Below are 17,218 nucleotides of genomic sequence, written 5' to 3'. Positions count from 1 at the left end.
TCAGTGTTTGGTCAGTGTGTCATCAGTGTTTTGTCATTGTGTCATCAGTGTTTGGTCATTGTGTCATCAGTGTTTTGTCATTGTGTCATCAGTGTTTGGTCATTGTGTCATCAGTGTTTGGTCGGTGTGTCATCAATGTTTGGTCATTGTGTCATCATTGTTTGGTCAGTGAGTCATCAGTGTTTGGTCAGTGTGTCATCAGTGTTTGTTCATTGTGTCATCAGTGTTTTGTGAGTGTGTCATCAGTGTTTGGTTAGTATGTCATCTGTGTTTGGTCATTGTGTCATCAGTGCTTTGTCAGTGTGTCATCAGTGTTTTAGATCCAAGTTCCATTTGTGTTTGGTCAGTGTGTCATCAGTGTTTGGTCAGTGTGTCATCAGTGTTTGGTCATTGTGTCATCAGTGTTTTAGATCCGAGTTTCATCAGTGTTTGGTCGGTATTTCATCAATGTTTTAGATCCGAGTTTCACCAGTGTTTCCTCAGTGTTTGGTCAGTGTGTCATCAGTGTTTGGTCATTGTGTCATTAGTGTTTGCTCAGTGTTTCATCAATGTTTTAGATCCGAGTTTCACCAGTGTTTGCTCAGTGTTTCATCAGTGTTTGGTCAGTGTGTCATCAGTGTTTGGTCAGTGTGTCATCAGTGTTTTAGATCCGAGTTTCATCAGTGTTTGGTCGGTATTTCATCAGTGTTTTAGATCCGAGTTTCACCAGTGTTTGCTCAGTGTTTCATTAGTGTTTGGTCAGTGTGTCTTCAGTGTTTGGTCTTTGTGTCATCAGTGTTTTAGATCAGAGTTTCATCAGTGTTTGGTCGGTATTTCATCAGTGTTTTAGATCCGAGTTTCACCAGTGTTTGCTCAGTCTTTCATCAGTGTTTGGTCAGTGTGTCGTCAGTTCTTGGTCAGTGTGTCATCAGTGATTGGTCATTGCGTCATCAGTGCTTGGTCAGTGTGTCATCAGTGTTTTAGATACAAGTTCCATCAGTGTTTGGTCAGTGTGTCATCAGTGTTTGGTCAGTGTGACATCAGTGTTTTAGATCCGAGTTTCATCAGTGTTTGGTCGGTATTTCATCAGTGTTTTAGATTCGAGTTTCACCAGTGTTTGCTCAGTGTTTCATTAGTGTTTGGTCAGTGTGTCATCAGTGTTTGGTCATTGTGTCATCAGTGTTTTAGATCCGAGTTTCACCAGTGTTTGCTCAGTGTTTGATCATTGTTTGGTCAGTATTTCATCAGTGTTTTAGATCCGAGATTCATCAGTGTTTGGTCAGCGTGTCATCAGTGTTTTGTCAGTGTGTCATTATTGTTTTAGATTCAAGTTTCATCAGTGTTTAGTCAGTGTGTCATCAGTGTTTGGTCAGCGTGTCATCAGTGTTTTGTCAGTGTGTCATTATTGTTTTAGATTCAAGTTTCATCAGTGTTTAGTCAGTGTGTCATCAGTGTTTGGTCAGTGTGTCGTCATTGTTTGGTCAGTGTTTCATCAGTGTTTGGTCAGTGTGTCATCAGTGTTTGGTCAGTGTGTCATCAGTGATTGGTCATTGTGTCATCAGTGTTTGGTCAGTGTGTCATTAATGTTTGGTCAGTATGTCATCAGTGTTTGGTCATTGTGTCATCAGTTCTTGGTCAGTGTGTCATCAGTGTTTGGTCAGTGTGTCATCAGTGTTTGGTCAGTGTTTCATTAGTGTTTGGTCAGTGTGTCATCAGTGTTTGGTCATTGTGTCATCAGTGTTTTAGATCCGAGTTTCACCAGTGTTTGCTCAGTGTTTGCTCATTGTTTGGTCAGTATTTCATCAGTGTTTTAGATCCGAGATTCATCAGTGTTTGGTCAGTGTGTCATCAGTGTTTTGTCAGTGTGTCATTATTGTTTTAGATTCAAGTTTCATCATTGTTTAGTCAGTTTGTCATCAGTGTTTTAGATCCGAGTTTCATCAGTGTTTTTTCAGTGTGTCATCAGTGTTTGGTCATTGTGTCATCAGTTCTTGGTCAGTGTGTCATCAGTGTTTGGTCAGTGTGTCATCAGTGTTTTAGATACAAGTTCCATCAGTGTTTGGTCAGTGTTTCATCAGTGTTTGGTCAGTGTGTCATCAGTGTTTGGTCATTGTGTCATCAGTGTTTTAGATCCGAGTTTCACCAGTTTTTGCTCAGTGTTTGATCATTGTTTGGTCAGTATTTCATCAGTGTTTTAGATCCGAGATTCATCAGTGTTTGGTCAGTGTGTCATCAGTGTTTTGTCAGTGTGTCATTATTGTTTTAGATTCAAGTTTCATCATTGTTTAGTCAGTTTGTCATCAGTGTTTTAGATCCGAGTTTCATCAGTGTTTTTTCAGTGTGTCATCAGTGTTTGGTCATTGTGTCATCAGTTCTTGGTCAGTGTGTCATCAGTGTTTTAGATGCGACATTCATCAGTGTTTGGTCATTGTGTCATCAGTGTTTTAGATCCGAGTTTCATCAGTGTTTGGTCAGTGTGTCATCAGTGTTTGGTCAGTGTGTCATCAGTGTTTTAGATGCGAGTTTCATCAGTGTTTTGGTCATTGTGTCATCAGTGTTTGGTCACTGTGTCATCAGTGTTTGGTCATTGTATCATCAGTGTTTGATCAGTGTGTCATCAGTGTTTGGTCAGTGTGTCATCAGTGTTTGGTCAGTGTGTCATCAGTGTTTTGTCATTGTGTCATCAGTGTTTGGTCAGTGTGTCATCAGTGTATGGTCATTGTTTCATCAGTGTTTGGTCGGTGTGTCATCAATGTTTGGTCATTGTGTCATCATTGTTTGGTCAGTGAGTCATCAGTGTTTGGTCAGTGTATCATCAGTGTTTGGTCAGTGTGTCATCAGTGTTTGTTCATTGTGTCATCAGTGTTTTGTGAGTGTGTCATCAGTGTTTGGCTAGTATGTCATCAGTGTTTGGTCATTGTGTCATCAGTGCTTGGTCAGTGTGTCATCAGTGTTTTAGATCCAAGTTCCATTTGTGTTTGGTCAGTGTGTCATCAGTGTTTGGTCAGTGTGTCATCAGTGTTTGGTCATTGTGTCATCAGTGTTTTAGATCCGAGTTTCATCAGTGTTTGGTCGGTATTTCATTAATGTTTTAGATCCGAGTTTCACCAGTGTTTCCTCAGTGTTTCATCAGTGTTTGGTCAGTGTGTCATCAGTGTTTGGTCATTGTGTCATTAGTGTTTGCTCAGTGTTTCATCAATGTTTTAGATCCGAGTTTCACCAGTGTTTGCTCAGTGTTTCATCAGTGTTTTGTCAGTGTGTCATCAGTGTTTGGTCATTGTGTCATCAGTGTTTGGTCAGTGTGTCATCAGTGTTTGGTCAGTGTGTCATCAGTGTTTTAGATCCGAATTTCACCAATGTTTGCTCAGTGTGTCATCAGTGTTTTAGATCCGAGTTTCATCAGTGTTTGGTCAGTGTGTCTTCAGTGTTTGGTCAGTGTGTCATCAGTGTTTTAGATGCGAGTTTCATCATTGTTTAGTCATTTTGTCATCAGTGTCTTAGATCCGAGTTTCATTAGTGTTTGGTCAGTGTGTCATCAGTGTTTGGTCAGTGTGTCATCAGTGTTTTAGATCCGAGTTTCACCAGTGTTTGCTCAGTGTTTCATTAGTGTTTGGTCAGTGTGTCATCAGTGTTTGGTCATTGTGTCATCAGTGTTTTAGATCCGAGTTTCACCTGTGTTTGGTCAGTGTGTCATCATTGTTTGGTCAGTGTGTCATCAGTGTGTTAGATGCGAGTTTCATCATTGTTTAGTCAGTGTGTCATCAGTGCTTTAGGTCGGAGTTTCATCAGTGTTTGGTCAGTGTGTCTTCAGTGTTTGGTCAGTGTGTCATCAGTGTTTGGTCATTGTGTCATCAGTGTTTTAGATCCGAGTTTCACCAGTGTTTGCTCAGTGTTTGATCATTGTTTGGTCAGTATTTCATCAGTGTTTTAGATCCAAGACTCATCAGTGTTTGGTCAGTGTGTCATCAGTGTTTTAGATTCAAGTTTCATCATTGTTTAGTCAGTTTGTCATCAGTGTTTTAGATCCGAGTTTCATCAGTGTTTGGTCAGTGTGTCATCAGTGTTTGGGCAGTGTGTCATCAGTGTTTTAGATGCGAGTTTCTTCATTGTTTTGTCAGTTTGTCATCAGTGTTTTAGCTCCGAGTTTCATCAGTGTTTGGTCAGTGTGTCATCAGTGTTTTAGATCCGAGTTTCATCAGTGTTTGCTCAGTGTGTCATCAGTGTTTTAGATCCGACATTCATCAGTGTTTGGTCATGTGTCATCAGTGTTTTAGATCCGAGTTTCATCAGTGTTTGGTCAGTGTGTCTTCAGTGTTTGGTCAGTGTGTCATCAGTGTTTTAGATGCGAGTTTCATCAGTGTTTTGGTCATTGTGTCATCAGTGTTTGGTCAGTGTGTCATCAGTGTTTGGTCATTGTATCATCAGTGTTTGATCAGTGTGTCATCAGTGTTTGGTCAGTGTGTCATCAGTGTTTTGTCATTGTGTCATCAGTGTTTGGTCATTGTGTCATCAGTGTTTTGTCGGTGTGTCATCAATGTTTGGTCATTGTGTCATCATTGTTTGGTCAGTGAGTCATCAGTGTTTGGTCAGTGTGTCATCAGTGTTTGTTCATTGTGTCATCAGTGTTTTGTGAGTGTGTCATCAGTGTTTGGTTAGTATGTCATCAGTGTTTGGTCATTGTGTCATCAGTGCTTGGTCAGTGTGTCATCAGTGTTTTAGATCCAAGTTCCATTTGTGTTTGGTCATTGTGTCATCAGTGTTTGGTCATTGTGTCTTCAGTGTTTTAGATTCGAGTTTCATCAGTGATTGGTCGGTATTTCATCAATGTTTTAGATCCGAGTTTCACCAGTGTTTCCTCAGTGTTTGGTCAGTGTGTCATCAGTGTTTGGTCAGTGTGTCATCAGTGTTTGGTCATTGTGTCATTAGTGTTTCCTCAGTGTTTCATCATTGTTTTAGATCCGAGTTTCACCAGTGTTTGCTCAGTGTTTCATCAGTGTTTGGTCAGTGTGTCATCAGTGTTTGGTCAGTGTGTCATCAGTGTTTTAGATCCGAGTTTCATCAGTGTTTGGTCGGTATTTCATCAGTGTTTTAGATCCGAGTTTCACCAGTGTTTGCTCAGTGTTTCATTAGTGTTTGGTCAGTGTGTCATCAGTGTTTGGTCTTTGTGTCATCAGTGTTTTAGATCCGAGTTTCATCAGTGTTTGGTCGGTATTTCATCAGTGTTTTAGATCCAAGTTTCACCAGTGTTTGCTCAGTCTTTCATCAGTGTTTGGTCAGTGTGTCGTCAGTGTTTGGTCAGTGTGTCGTCAGTGTTTGGTCAGTGTGCCATCAGTGTTTGGTTAGTGTGTCATCAGTGATTGGTCATTGTGTCATCAGTGTTTGGTCAGTGTGTCATCAATGTTTGGTCCGTATGTCATGAGTGTTTGGTCATTGTGTCATCAGTGCTTGGTCAGTGTGTCATCAGTGTTTTAGTTACAAGTTCCATCAGTGTTTGGTCAGTGTTTCATCAGTGTTTGGTCGGTATTTCATCAGTGTTTTAGATTCGAGTTTCACCAGTGTTTGCTCAGTGTTTCATGAGTGTTTGGTCAGTGTGTCATCAGTGTTTGGTCATTGTGTCATCAGTGTTTTAGATCCGAGTTTCACCAGTGTTTGCTCAGTGTTTGATCATTGTTTGGTCAGTATTTCATCAGTGTTTTAGATCCGAGATTCATCAGTGTTTGGTCAGCGTGTCATCAGTGTTTTGTCAGTGTGTCATTATTGTTTTAGATTCAAGTTTCATCAGTGTTTAGTCAGTGTGTCATCAGTGTTTGGTCAGTGTGTCATCAGTGTTTTGTCAGTGTGTCATTATTGTTTTATATTCAAGTTTCATCAGTGTTTAGTCAGTATGTCATCAGTGTTTGGTCAGTGTGTCGTCATTGTTTGGTCAGTGTGTCATCAGTGTTTGGTCAGTGTGTCATCAGTGTTTGGTCAGTGTGTCATCGGTGATTGGTCATTGTGTCATCAGTGTTTGGTCAGTGTGTCATTAATGTTTGGTCAGTATGTCATCAGTGTTTGGTCATTGTGTCATCAGTTCTTGGTCATTGTGTCATCAGTGTTTGGTCAGTGTTTCATCAGTGTTTGGTCAGTGTTTCATTAGTGTTTGGTCAGTGTGTCATCAGTGTTTGGTCATTGTGTCATCAGTGTTTTAGATCCGAGTTTCACCAGTGTTTGCTCAGTGTTTGATCATTGTTTGGTCAGTATTTCATCAGTGTTTTAGATCCGAGATTCATCAGTGTTTGGTCAGTGTGTCATCAGTGTTTTGTCAGTGTGTCATTATTGTTTTAGATTCAAGTTTCATCATTGTTTAGTCAGTTTGTCATCAGTGTTTTAGATCCGAGTTTCATCAGTGTTTGGTCAGTTTGTCATCAGTGTTTGGTCAGTGTGTCATCAGTGTTTTAGATGCGAGTTTCATCATTGTTTTGTCAGTTTGTCATCAGTGTTTTAGCTCCGAGTTTCATCAGTGTTTGGTCAGTGTGTCATCAGTGTTTTAGATCCGAGTTTCATCAGTGTTTGCTCAGTGTGTCATCAGTGTTTTAGATCCGACATTCATCAGTGTTTGGTCATTGTGTCATCAGTGTTTTAGATGCGAGTTTTATCTGTGTTTTGGTCATTGTGTCATCAGTGTTTGGTCATTGTATCATCAGTGTTTGATCAGTGTGTCATCAGTGTTTGGTCATTGTGTCATCAGTGTTTGGTCAGTGTGTCATCAGTGTATGGTCATTGTGTCATCAGTGTTTGGTCGGTGTGCCATCAATGTTTGGTCATTGTGTCATCATTGTTTGGTCAGTGAGTCATCAGTGTTTGGTCAGTGTGTCATCAGTGTTTGGTCAGTGTGTCATCAGTGTTTGTTCATTGTGTCATCAGTGTTTTGTGAGTGTGTCATCAGTGTTTGGTTAGTATGTCATCAGTGTTTGGTCATTGTGTCATCAGTGCTTAGTCAGTGTGTCATCAGTGTTTTAGATCCAAGTTCCATTTGTGTTTGGTCAGTGTGTCATCAGTGTTTGGTCAGTGTGTCATCAGTGTTTTAGATCCGAGTTTCATCAGTGTTTGGTCGGTATTTCATTAATGTTTTAGATCCGAGTTTCACCAGTGTTTGCTCAGTGTTTCATCAGTGTTTGGTCAGTGTGTCATCAGTGTTTGGTCATTGTGTCATTAGTGTTTGCTCATTGTTTCATCAATGTTTTAGATCCGAGTTTCACCAGTGTTTGCTCAGTGTTTCATCAGTGTTTTGTCAGTGTGTCATCAGTGTTTGGTCATTGTGTCATCAGTGTTTGGCCAGTGTGTCATCAGTGTTTGGTCAGTGTGTCATCAGTGTTTGGTCAGTGTGTCATCAGTGTTTTAGATGCGAGTTTCATCATTGTTTTGTCAGTTTGTCATCAGTGTTTTAGCTCCGAGTTTCATCATTGTTTTGTCAGTTTGTCATCAGTGTTTTAGCTCCGAGTTTCATCAGTGTTTGCTCAGTGTGTTATCAGTGTTTTAGATCCGAGTTTCATCAGTGTTTGCTCAGTGTGTCATCAGTGTTTTAGATCTGACATTCATCAGTGTTTGGTCATTGTGTCATCAGTGTTTTAGATCCGAGTTTCATCAGTGTTTGGCCAGTGTGTCATCAGTGTTTGGTCAGTGTGTCATCAGTGTTTTAGATGCGAGTTTCATCAGTGTTTTGGTCATTGTGTCATCAGTGTTTGGTCACTGTGTCATCAGTGTTTGGTCATTGTATCATCAGTGTTTGATCAGTGTGTCATCAGTGTTTGGTCAGTGTGTCATCAGTGTTTTGTCATTGTGTCATCAGTGTTTGGTCAGTGTGTCATCAGTGTATGGTCATTGTGTCATCAGTGTTTGGTCGGTGTGTCATCAATGTTTGGTCATTGTGTCATCATTGTTTGGTCAGTGAGTCATCAGTGTTTGGTCAGTGTGTCATCAGTGTTTGGTCAGTGTGTCATCAGTGTTTGTTCATTGTGTCATCAGTGTTTTGTGAGTGTGTCATCAGTGTTTGGTTAGTATGTCATCAGTGTTTGGTCATTGTGTCATCAGTGCTTGGTCAGTGTGTCATCAGTGTTTTAGATCCAAGTTCCATTTGTGTTTGGTCAGTGTGTCATCAGTGTTTGGTCATTGTGTCATCAGTGTTTTAGATCCGAGTTTCATCAGTGTTTGGTCGGTATTTCATTAATGTTTTAGATCCGAGTTTCACCAGTGTTTGCTCAGTGTTTCATCAGTGTTTGGTCAGTGTGTCATCAGTGTTTGGTCATTGTGTCATTAGTGTTTGCTCATTGTTTCATCAATGTTTTAGATCCGAGTTTCACCAGTGTTTGCTCAGTGTTTCATCAGTGTTTTGTCAGTGTGTCATCAGTGTTTGGTCATTGTGTCATCAGTGTTTGGCCAGTGTGTCATCAGTGTTTGGTCAGTGTGTCATCAGTGTTTGGTCAGTGTGTCATCAGTGTTTGGTCAGTGTGTCATCAGTGTTTTAGATCCGAATTTCACCAATGTTTGCTCAGTGTGTCATCAGTGTTTTAGATCCGAGTTTCATCACTGTTTGATCAGTGTGTCATCAGTGTTTGGTCAGTGTGTCATCAGTGTTTTAGATGCGAGTTTCATCATTGTTTAGTCATTTTGTCATCAGTGTTTTAGATCCGAGTTTCATCAGTGTTTGGTCAGTGTGTCATCAGTGTTTGGTCAGTGTGTCATCAGTGTTTTAGAACTGAGTTTCACCAGTGTTGGCTCAGTGTTTCATTAGTGTTTGGTCAGTGTGTCATCAGTGTTTTAGATCCGAGTTTCACCTGTGTTTGGTCAGTGTGTCATCATTGTTAGGTCAGTGTGTCATCAGTGTGTTAGATGCGAGTTTCATCAGTGTTTAGTCAGTTTGTCATCAGTGTTTTAGATCCGAGTTTCATCACTGTTTGCTCAGTTTGTCATCAGTGTATTAGATCGGAGTTTCACCAGTGTTTGCTCTGTGTGTCATCAGTGTTTTAGGTCGGAGTTTCATCAGTGTTTGGTCAGTGTGTCATCAGTGTTTTAGGTCGGAGTTTCATCAGTGTTTGGTCAGTGTGTCATCAGTGTTTTAGGTCGGAGTTTCATCAGTGTTTGGTCAGTGTGTCATCAGTGTTTTAGATCTTCTTGTGGCCAGCAGGTACATCATCAGCAGGATGCCATCGTGCTTGCTGATGATGTCATTGTGCCAGCACGTCACAAAAGACACGATGATAGCTCCCTGGAGCTGCACTGCCATTCTGCATTGCCGGCAGTAGAGCTCCAGAAAAGCTCCCTCCCCGAAGATGTGTGACGCTGATGGTGGCGCACAAAACAATATAACGGTGGCAATCTGCCCATGGCCGCCCGGGAGCCGCGGGTGGTACTGCAGATTGCACTGATTATAATCAGCCTATGTGTGCAGTATGTATCACAAAATGTCAATAAAAACTGCAGCTCGCCATACAAAAAATGAAGCTCAAACACACGTGCATTGATGAAAAAATAAAAAAGTTGCCGGTTTCAAACTTGTTACACAAAACAAATTTTGTTTATTTTTCCAAATGTAAAAAATATTTTTTACCACTGAAATATAAAAAAACACTATGCAAGTTTGGTATGATTGATGAATTTGTTTTATTGGGATTTGTAGTGGGTGAGTTAAGTTTTACATAATAATGGTGTCAGGCGCAATGATGTGATATTGTATACTCGTGGCGACGTTATATAGCCAGGATTTCTGTGAACTGACACCCATGAACCTCATTTTATTAAGGTTTTGTTTGCGCTCCTAACACACAGCGGGTGCCCAGCAATAGCAAGGTGCAAGAAGTGATGAAGCGGCCTCCTCCACTGCCAGAGCCGTATTCGCAGCTCACCTGACATTGCCCCCATTAAAGGGACCTTTCCCCTCGCCAATTATGATTATGTTTCCTAGTTTATAAGCAACTGTAATGATAATTGGTCACTGTTCACAAAGGAAAAGATCAACGATAAAACTATCATTAATCAGTTGTTGTGATATCATAAGAAAAATGATCGATGACATAACTAACACCTATAAATGCTGATTACTGTGATTACTTACACAAGGCTACCAATCACACAGCCACGCTGGTAGTCACCTGTCCAGTGCCGGGCAGGAGACTAGCCACATTTTCCACTTGGCTATGCTGTCAGCTCAACTTTGCTGCTCCTGAGTGCTACCTGCACATCCATCAAGGAGAATCAAAGAATCAGGGACACTCTTCAGGAGAGTAGCTTGGTAGCATGGCTCCATCCAGAGAGACACAGATTTGGATTCTACAGGATTCCAGCCTATGGGTACACGGCCCTGACTGGAAGGATACAGATCTGGTCCATTGACCATCAGAGAACTCATACATTTGGGGAAACCAGGTTGGGACAATGAAGTCACCTGGCCCCACGAAATGTTGTTTGGGGTTGCCAGGTGGGACCCTTCGGTTGCCTGGAACCCATGGAGACGTTCAGAGAAGCCAGATTGGGATCAGCCGGTCATCTGGCCCCATGGAAACTCACAGAGAGGCCAGAGTCGGGGCCTCGGGTCTCCTGGCCTTGTACCTCGATGGACTGTTAGCTTCCTAAGCTTGCCGCTACCTCCTCTCTGTGGGGCCCGCCAAAAGCGGGGGGGGGGCACTGGTTGAGGTAATTGGCCCTGGAAGTCCCAAAGTCTCAGTTGTTCTATCCCCAGCGGAAGGGTAAGACTGTGTAATTTTTCACCATCTTGGGTATTTGCTGGGATTGTTCTATATGTTATTGTCCATTTTTTGGTTCAATAAATATTGCCACACTGTTTGTAAGGGAAATATTAATGTCAGGAAAATGTTCTTCAATATTGGCCTGACATAGATATTCACCCCCCTCCCTTATTCCCCTTCTGCTCAGCACAAAAGCCCCAATTAACACACGCCTGAGATATAGCTTACACAAACAAAGGCCAGCCAAGGAGTGTTATAACTTCATTTAGAAGCAAGCATCTTGTCCCTGGCACACGCAGGGGGTAATTACTGGCAGGGTTGCACTAATTCGCGTGTAACTGGGAAAGTTGCTTTCCCAAGCTTCAAAGAGAGTTTAACAGAAATTTCTAGCCCCACCGACTCCGAAATGAAATATGAGGTTTACCGGACGACGTTCAGAGCCCTCCAACGTGGACAACTTGATAGCTACAGTGATTTGGTGGATGGGCTCAGAACCAACTTTGAGCAGCGGATCCGAGGACTGTCCATTACCATCTTCGAGGACCTGAAAGATCTGATGGTGAAGGACAAGTTTCTTCATCTTTGCCCTATGGAGGTGAGACAGTTTGTGCTGGACCGGGAGCCGAAGGAAGCCGCCAAAGCAGCCCAGATCGCGGATACCTATGAGGCCAACCGCACACCAGAGGTACAGAAGTCAGCCGCCGCCAGCTGGAAAGGGGGTAAGCCTACAACCACCCCCAGTGTTCCAGCCAGCCGGCCCTCAGCGGGTTCTGCCCCATCTTTCAGCACCTGGACTGCATTTGACTCCCGTAAGTGCTATACTTGTGACCAGACGGGTCACGTCAGCCTTGTCTGCCCGAAGAGGCAGAAGATGGACCCCACACCTGAGGCCTCAGGGCCTACTGATGCCATTCTTTTTGTGGGTGGGGCGGTTGGCCGGGCCTGGGAGAACTTACAACCCGTTACCGTGGGCAACAATGTCACTGTCGGCCTTAAGGACACTGGCGCAGAACGCACCCTCATTCGCTCTGAGTTTGTGTTGCCAGAGGAACTCATTCCTGGGAAGACCCTGACTATCACCGGGTTTGGGGGTGTTCGCCGTCCCATACCGATGGCCCAAGTTTTCCTGGACTGGGGTGCGGGGAGTGTGTTAAGGGAACTGGGGGTGTCGGATAGTCTCCCCACTAATGTGCTATTGGGAACTAATCTGGGACGGTTGGTTGCCCGATACATCCCTGACAACCCTCCCAGATCTGGTATGTCATGTAATGCCGCTGTCAAAAATGTAAATGTGATGTCTAATAAAAGTGTGTGTTGTGGTAAAGGGGAACTCAGCCACCTTACCCCGCGGAATGATGCTGTTGAGGATCCCCTAAAGTGAGCCAGCATAAGTGCTAGGGGCAAGGGAGCAGGCATGGACACCAGGAAGCAGGCCGTCCCGTGCAGGTAACCAGTGTCACGCCAGATAGTGGCATGGTCAATGACAGCTGCCCCATGACTAGCACGGCTCCAGAAGTAATGTGGAAGGATGGGGAGAAACACGGGGATCATAGGGAAAGTGGTCCCGCGCCGATGACCAGTGTCATGACAGACTGTGATATGGCCGGTCATAGCTTCCCCCTAAAGGTAGGCCCCACAACCAGGCAAGGTAACAGGAAAGTGTGTCCCCTGTCTCTCAGGAGTATAGGAGGAAGGTACCCATAGCCTGTCAGAGGTGTGCGGAAAATGTATCCCAAACCAGTCAGGGTGATCGGAAAGCTGGACCCTCAGGTTGGTGGGCAAGTGGATCTGCGGCTTGTCGGAACAGCAGGAAGGGTGGGCCAGGAGGTGGGCTTAAAAGGGCAATCTGTAAATCACCCCTTACACCACCTCAAAGGGGGGCAGATGTAAGGGAAATATGTAAGGGAAAATCATTTTGTCCCTGGCACACACAGGGGGTAATTACTGGCAGGGTTGCACTAATTCTCGTGTAACTTAGAAAGTTGCTATCCGAAGCTTCAAAGAGAGTTTAACAGAAATTTCTAGCTGCGCCGACTCTGAAATGAACTATGAAATATTGTGAGTTCCATACGTCCGACAGTAACGGGACCCATATGTTTAGTGACCAAATCAGTCCAGGAATGTATATATAGTTTTCCAGGGCTGTAAGCAAAATCAGAGAGCTGTAGCGCAAAAACACCAGAATAGCAGACTGCAACTATGCGGTGTATGGTCTCTAACTGAAGATAAAATCATAAGGGAAAAAATGGCGTCGTTTGCAAGCTTCTGCGATAAACGAGTGATGAGTTATTGCAGAAGTTAGCATTTTTAATAAAAATGTACAGGCTGGAGACCAGCCCACATGATGTCACCACAAGGGGCATGTGGTCAGATCTCCCCTTAGGTATAAGAGAACCCATGGACAGTACAGAAGCACTCATTGCCAGGGGGGAATAAGAATTATAATCAACGGGTCCTGTTCAATAACAGCATAATCCAACTGGGGAGCCCCTCCTCCACCTATATTGAATCGTCTCAGCGATTGTATAGTGTAAGTTATCTTCTTTTATCCTGTTTATTTTATGTAACTGCTTATGTATTTTAATGTCTCCTTTGTAACATCCTTGTATATAATTTTCCTAAACACTGCCTCCCTTTTGGATTAAATATAAAAATGTAATAGTCCTGTTTCTTTTGTTCTGTAATCGTTCCCTTCCCTGAAGCCATATACACTACCAAAACGCAGGCGTCCGGCCAGGCCTGTACTATAATTCAAACTCGGCCGGTGGTGGCAGAGAATATTAATAATTGGGCTATCGTGAAGCTGACAGTGACTGTACGGAAGGCGTTAAACACGGATTCGAGGCTTTGGAATCCCCGAGGTGTGACACCATACGCTCACTGGTAGCTTGCTGATATCCACATAGCGAGTAGTCTGGATCGCGTGCTCGCGACTCCGGACGAGATACGGACAGCATGACGGTACGGTGAGATATTGCGTGATCTCCCCGGTGTCGTCCCTCTCTGTGTGTTGGAATCCCTGACACTGTTTTACCCTCACCCTGTGTTGTCTGAGTAGTGTTATGCCCACGGAAGACCCCGGATCTTCACAACTACCATACAGAGACTGGATAACACCACCATGCAGAGACTGGATAACACCACCATACAGAGACTGGATAAGATGACCATACAGAGACTGGATAACACCACCATACAGTGGCTGGATACCTCCACCATACAGTGACCGGATAACACCACCATACAGTGTCCGGATAACACCACCATACAGTGACCATAAAACACCACCATACAAAGACCAGATAACACCACCACGCAGCAACTGGATAACACCACCATTCAGTGACTGGATAACACTACCATAGAGAGACCAAATAACACAACCATACAGTGACTGGATAACACCACTATACAATGACTAGATAATGCCACCATACAGTGGTGGATGTGGACCCACTGCGCCATAGGCCGGGCTTACCCTGATGGGGCGTGACTAGGTGCCTAACGTGTCTTCACTAGAGCCTCTGGTGGTGAGGATAGGCTTAGCTGCCAGTAGACACTAGGTTTCACTCCAGGGCAGCTGACTGGAGGGTCAGAGGCACCAGTATGAGGTACCAGAAGGCAAAGACAAAGACGTGGTAAGACAATCTGAGTTCAGGGCAGGCAGCACAGGTTCAGGATACATAGCCGAGGTCAGGTGTGGAGAGGCCAGACAGGATGGGTAGGCAATTCGGGTCAGTAATGGGAGAAACAGAAAAAAACAAGCTCAAACAGATCACTAGCAGGACAAACAGGTTAGGAATCAAAGATCGGGCAAAGAGTGGTGGGTGGAGATGCCTGATATAGAGCCTGCTTGCACAGGATAGGCCGGGGAACTTAATCTGTGCAGGACACAGTAAGGTTAAATTCTTGCAGAGGCTAGCCATGCCCCCATAAAGCAAAATGGAAACCACCCTAAGATGCAGCAGTGCTGCAAGAGGCAAAATTCAGCTAGCCATGTGATGACCACGGTGGGTATGGCGGCGCTGAGGAGTAATACAGGTTACCGCCATGACAGTACCCTTCCTTACACCTCTCCCTTTTAAGGCCAGGCAGCTGAGGAACCGTCACAGGAAAGTTAGGGGTGCAAGCAGTTTCAGCAGGCTTGCTCCGGGACTGGATTCCGTTCCTCCAAGTTGAAGCCACTGTCTTAACCAGAGAGGTGTCTCTTAGAAGAGCTACTTCAACAACTTTAGCTGGGTTAAAGATGTGCAGTGATTCCTCCTCAGAATCAGACGCGTCACAGGTCTCAGGCAGGCAAGGTAGGTCTGAAGGCATGGTAGGCGGGGACTTGGGCAAGACCTTGGCGAGGCAGGTGGTAGAACACAATGATCCATATTGAAGCACGTGACCAGTGGACCAGTCAATAACCGGCACATGTAGATGGTACCATAGAACACCTAGAAGAACAGAGTCTACTGAACTAGGTAGCACACTAAAGAGATTCTTTCAGAGTCTCAGGGTTCCAAATTTCAGGGTGACAGGCAGTGTGACATGACAAATAGGCTCCATCAAGGGATGTCCGTCAATGGAGGCAACAACCAGGGGGTGAACAAGCGGTTGCATAGGAAGCTGACGAACCAGGTTGGGATGGATGAGGTTGGCAACAGATCCAGAGTCTAAATGGAATGCCGTAGAAAGAGACTTTTTTCCAAAACCAAGGGGACTTGGATCGAAAGTTTTGGAAAGCTAACTTTCCCATCCAGGGTCATCTCTCCGACTGTCCCAAGGTGCTGAAAGCCTCCAGGCCTCACTGGGCACTGACGAATATAATGTCTCTTGCTTCCACAGTACATGCACACGTTGTCACAATACCTTTGCTGTCGTTCTTGTACAGAGAGTGTGGCTCGACCTACCTGCATCGGCTCTATAGCAGGAGGTGGTGCTTGTGGAAGATAAGGGTACTGAAAGGCTGGAACCGACCTGGGAGGTTCCCCAAAAAAAGAATACTCTTGAGCCTGTTCTAGAGCTTACTCATGGAAACAGAGATCAATCCTAGAAACGAGGTGCATAAGGGCATCCAGAGAGGATGGTAGATCTCTTCCTGCCAACTCATCCTTGATACGACCGGACAGGCCTTGCCAGAATGTTGCACCAGGACTTCTTCATTCCAGAACAGCTCTGCTGCCAGGGTGTGGAAGAGTAAGGCACACTGATCCATGGTATCCGTGCCCTGTCTTAGAGTCAGCAGGGATGAGGTGGAAGACAAAGTGTGGCCAGGTTCATCAAATATGGACCAAAACATCTCCATGAATCTCCCAACATTGCGAGTCTTGGGACCTCCATGCTCCCAAATAGGGTTTGCCTGAGCCAGGGCTCATCCGGACAGCAGAGAGGCCATGAAAGCAACCTTGATCTGGTCTGAAGGGAAAATATGAGCTTGGAGAGTGAAGTGGATCTGACACTGGTTTATGAATCCACAGCAGTCCTTTGGGTCTCCATCATAGCGGGATGGAAGTGGAAGCTGGAGCTTAGCAGTTCTACCAGAAACTGAAGCATTGTGCTGTTCTCTTGGAGAGGTTGACTGCCAGAGGAGAGTTGGAGAGACGTGGTAGAGGCGGAAGGCGGGGTGGCCTTTGCGGCAGACATCCTGCTACTGGGTAGCCACCACATTAATGACCTGCAAAAGCTAGTCCTGATGCTCACGCTGAGAACATACCTCCTAGTACATGACTTGTACTAGAGACTTGGGGTCACTTGGGAAGTCGACTTGTCAGTGGAGTCCATAGCCCGAAAGTAATGTAACGTTGGTGGGCGAATGTAATGCAGGTGGATGTGGACCCACTGCTCCATAGGCCAAGCTTACCCTGGAAAGATGTGACTAGGTGTCTACCAGGTCTTCACTGGAGCTTTAGGTGGTGAGGATAGGTTGTGCTGCCGGTAGACACCAGGTGCCCCTTGAGGGCATTTCTCAAGATTGCAGCAGGTGACCGGAGGGTCCGAGGCATGAATGTGCGGTCCAGGAGGGCAAAGACAAAGATATGGTCAGACGGTCTGAGTTCAGGGCAAGCAGCACAGGTTCAGAATAAGTTGCTGAGGTCAGAAGCGGAGAGGCCAGACAGGATGGATAGGCAAGCCAGGTCAGTAATGGGATGGGAGAAACAGAAACACACAAGCTCAAACAGATCACCATCAGGACAAACATGCTAGGAACAAATGTTTGAGCAAAGAGTGGTGGGCGGAGCTGCCTGATATAGAGCCTGCTTGCACAGGATAGGCCGGAGAAACTAATCTCTGCAGGACACAGCAGGGTGAAATTCTTGCAGAGACTGACCACGTCCCCTAAGGCAAAATGGAAACCACCCTTAGATGCAGCAGTGCTGCAAGAGGGAAAACTCAACGAGCCACATGATGACCACAGTGAGTCGGGTGGCGCTGAAGAGGCATACAGGTTATCGCCGTAACACTGGATAACATCACCATTCAGAGACTGAATAACACCACCATATAGTGACTGTTACGCTCGCGCACGGACTGAC

Source organism: Phyllobates terribilis, unplaced genomic scaffold, assembly GCF_046119375.1.
Source record: "Phyllobates terribilis strain yellow unplaced genomic scaffold, ASM4611937v1 Scaffold_7__3_contigs__length_470593459, whole genome shotgun sequence".
Taxonomy (NCBI): domain Eukaryota; kingdom Metazoa; phylum Chordata; class Amphibia; order Anura; family Dendrobatidae; genus Phyllobates; species Phyllobates terribilis.
This window is presented reverse-complemented; position numbering follows the sequence as displayed.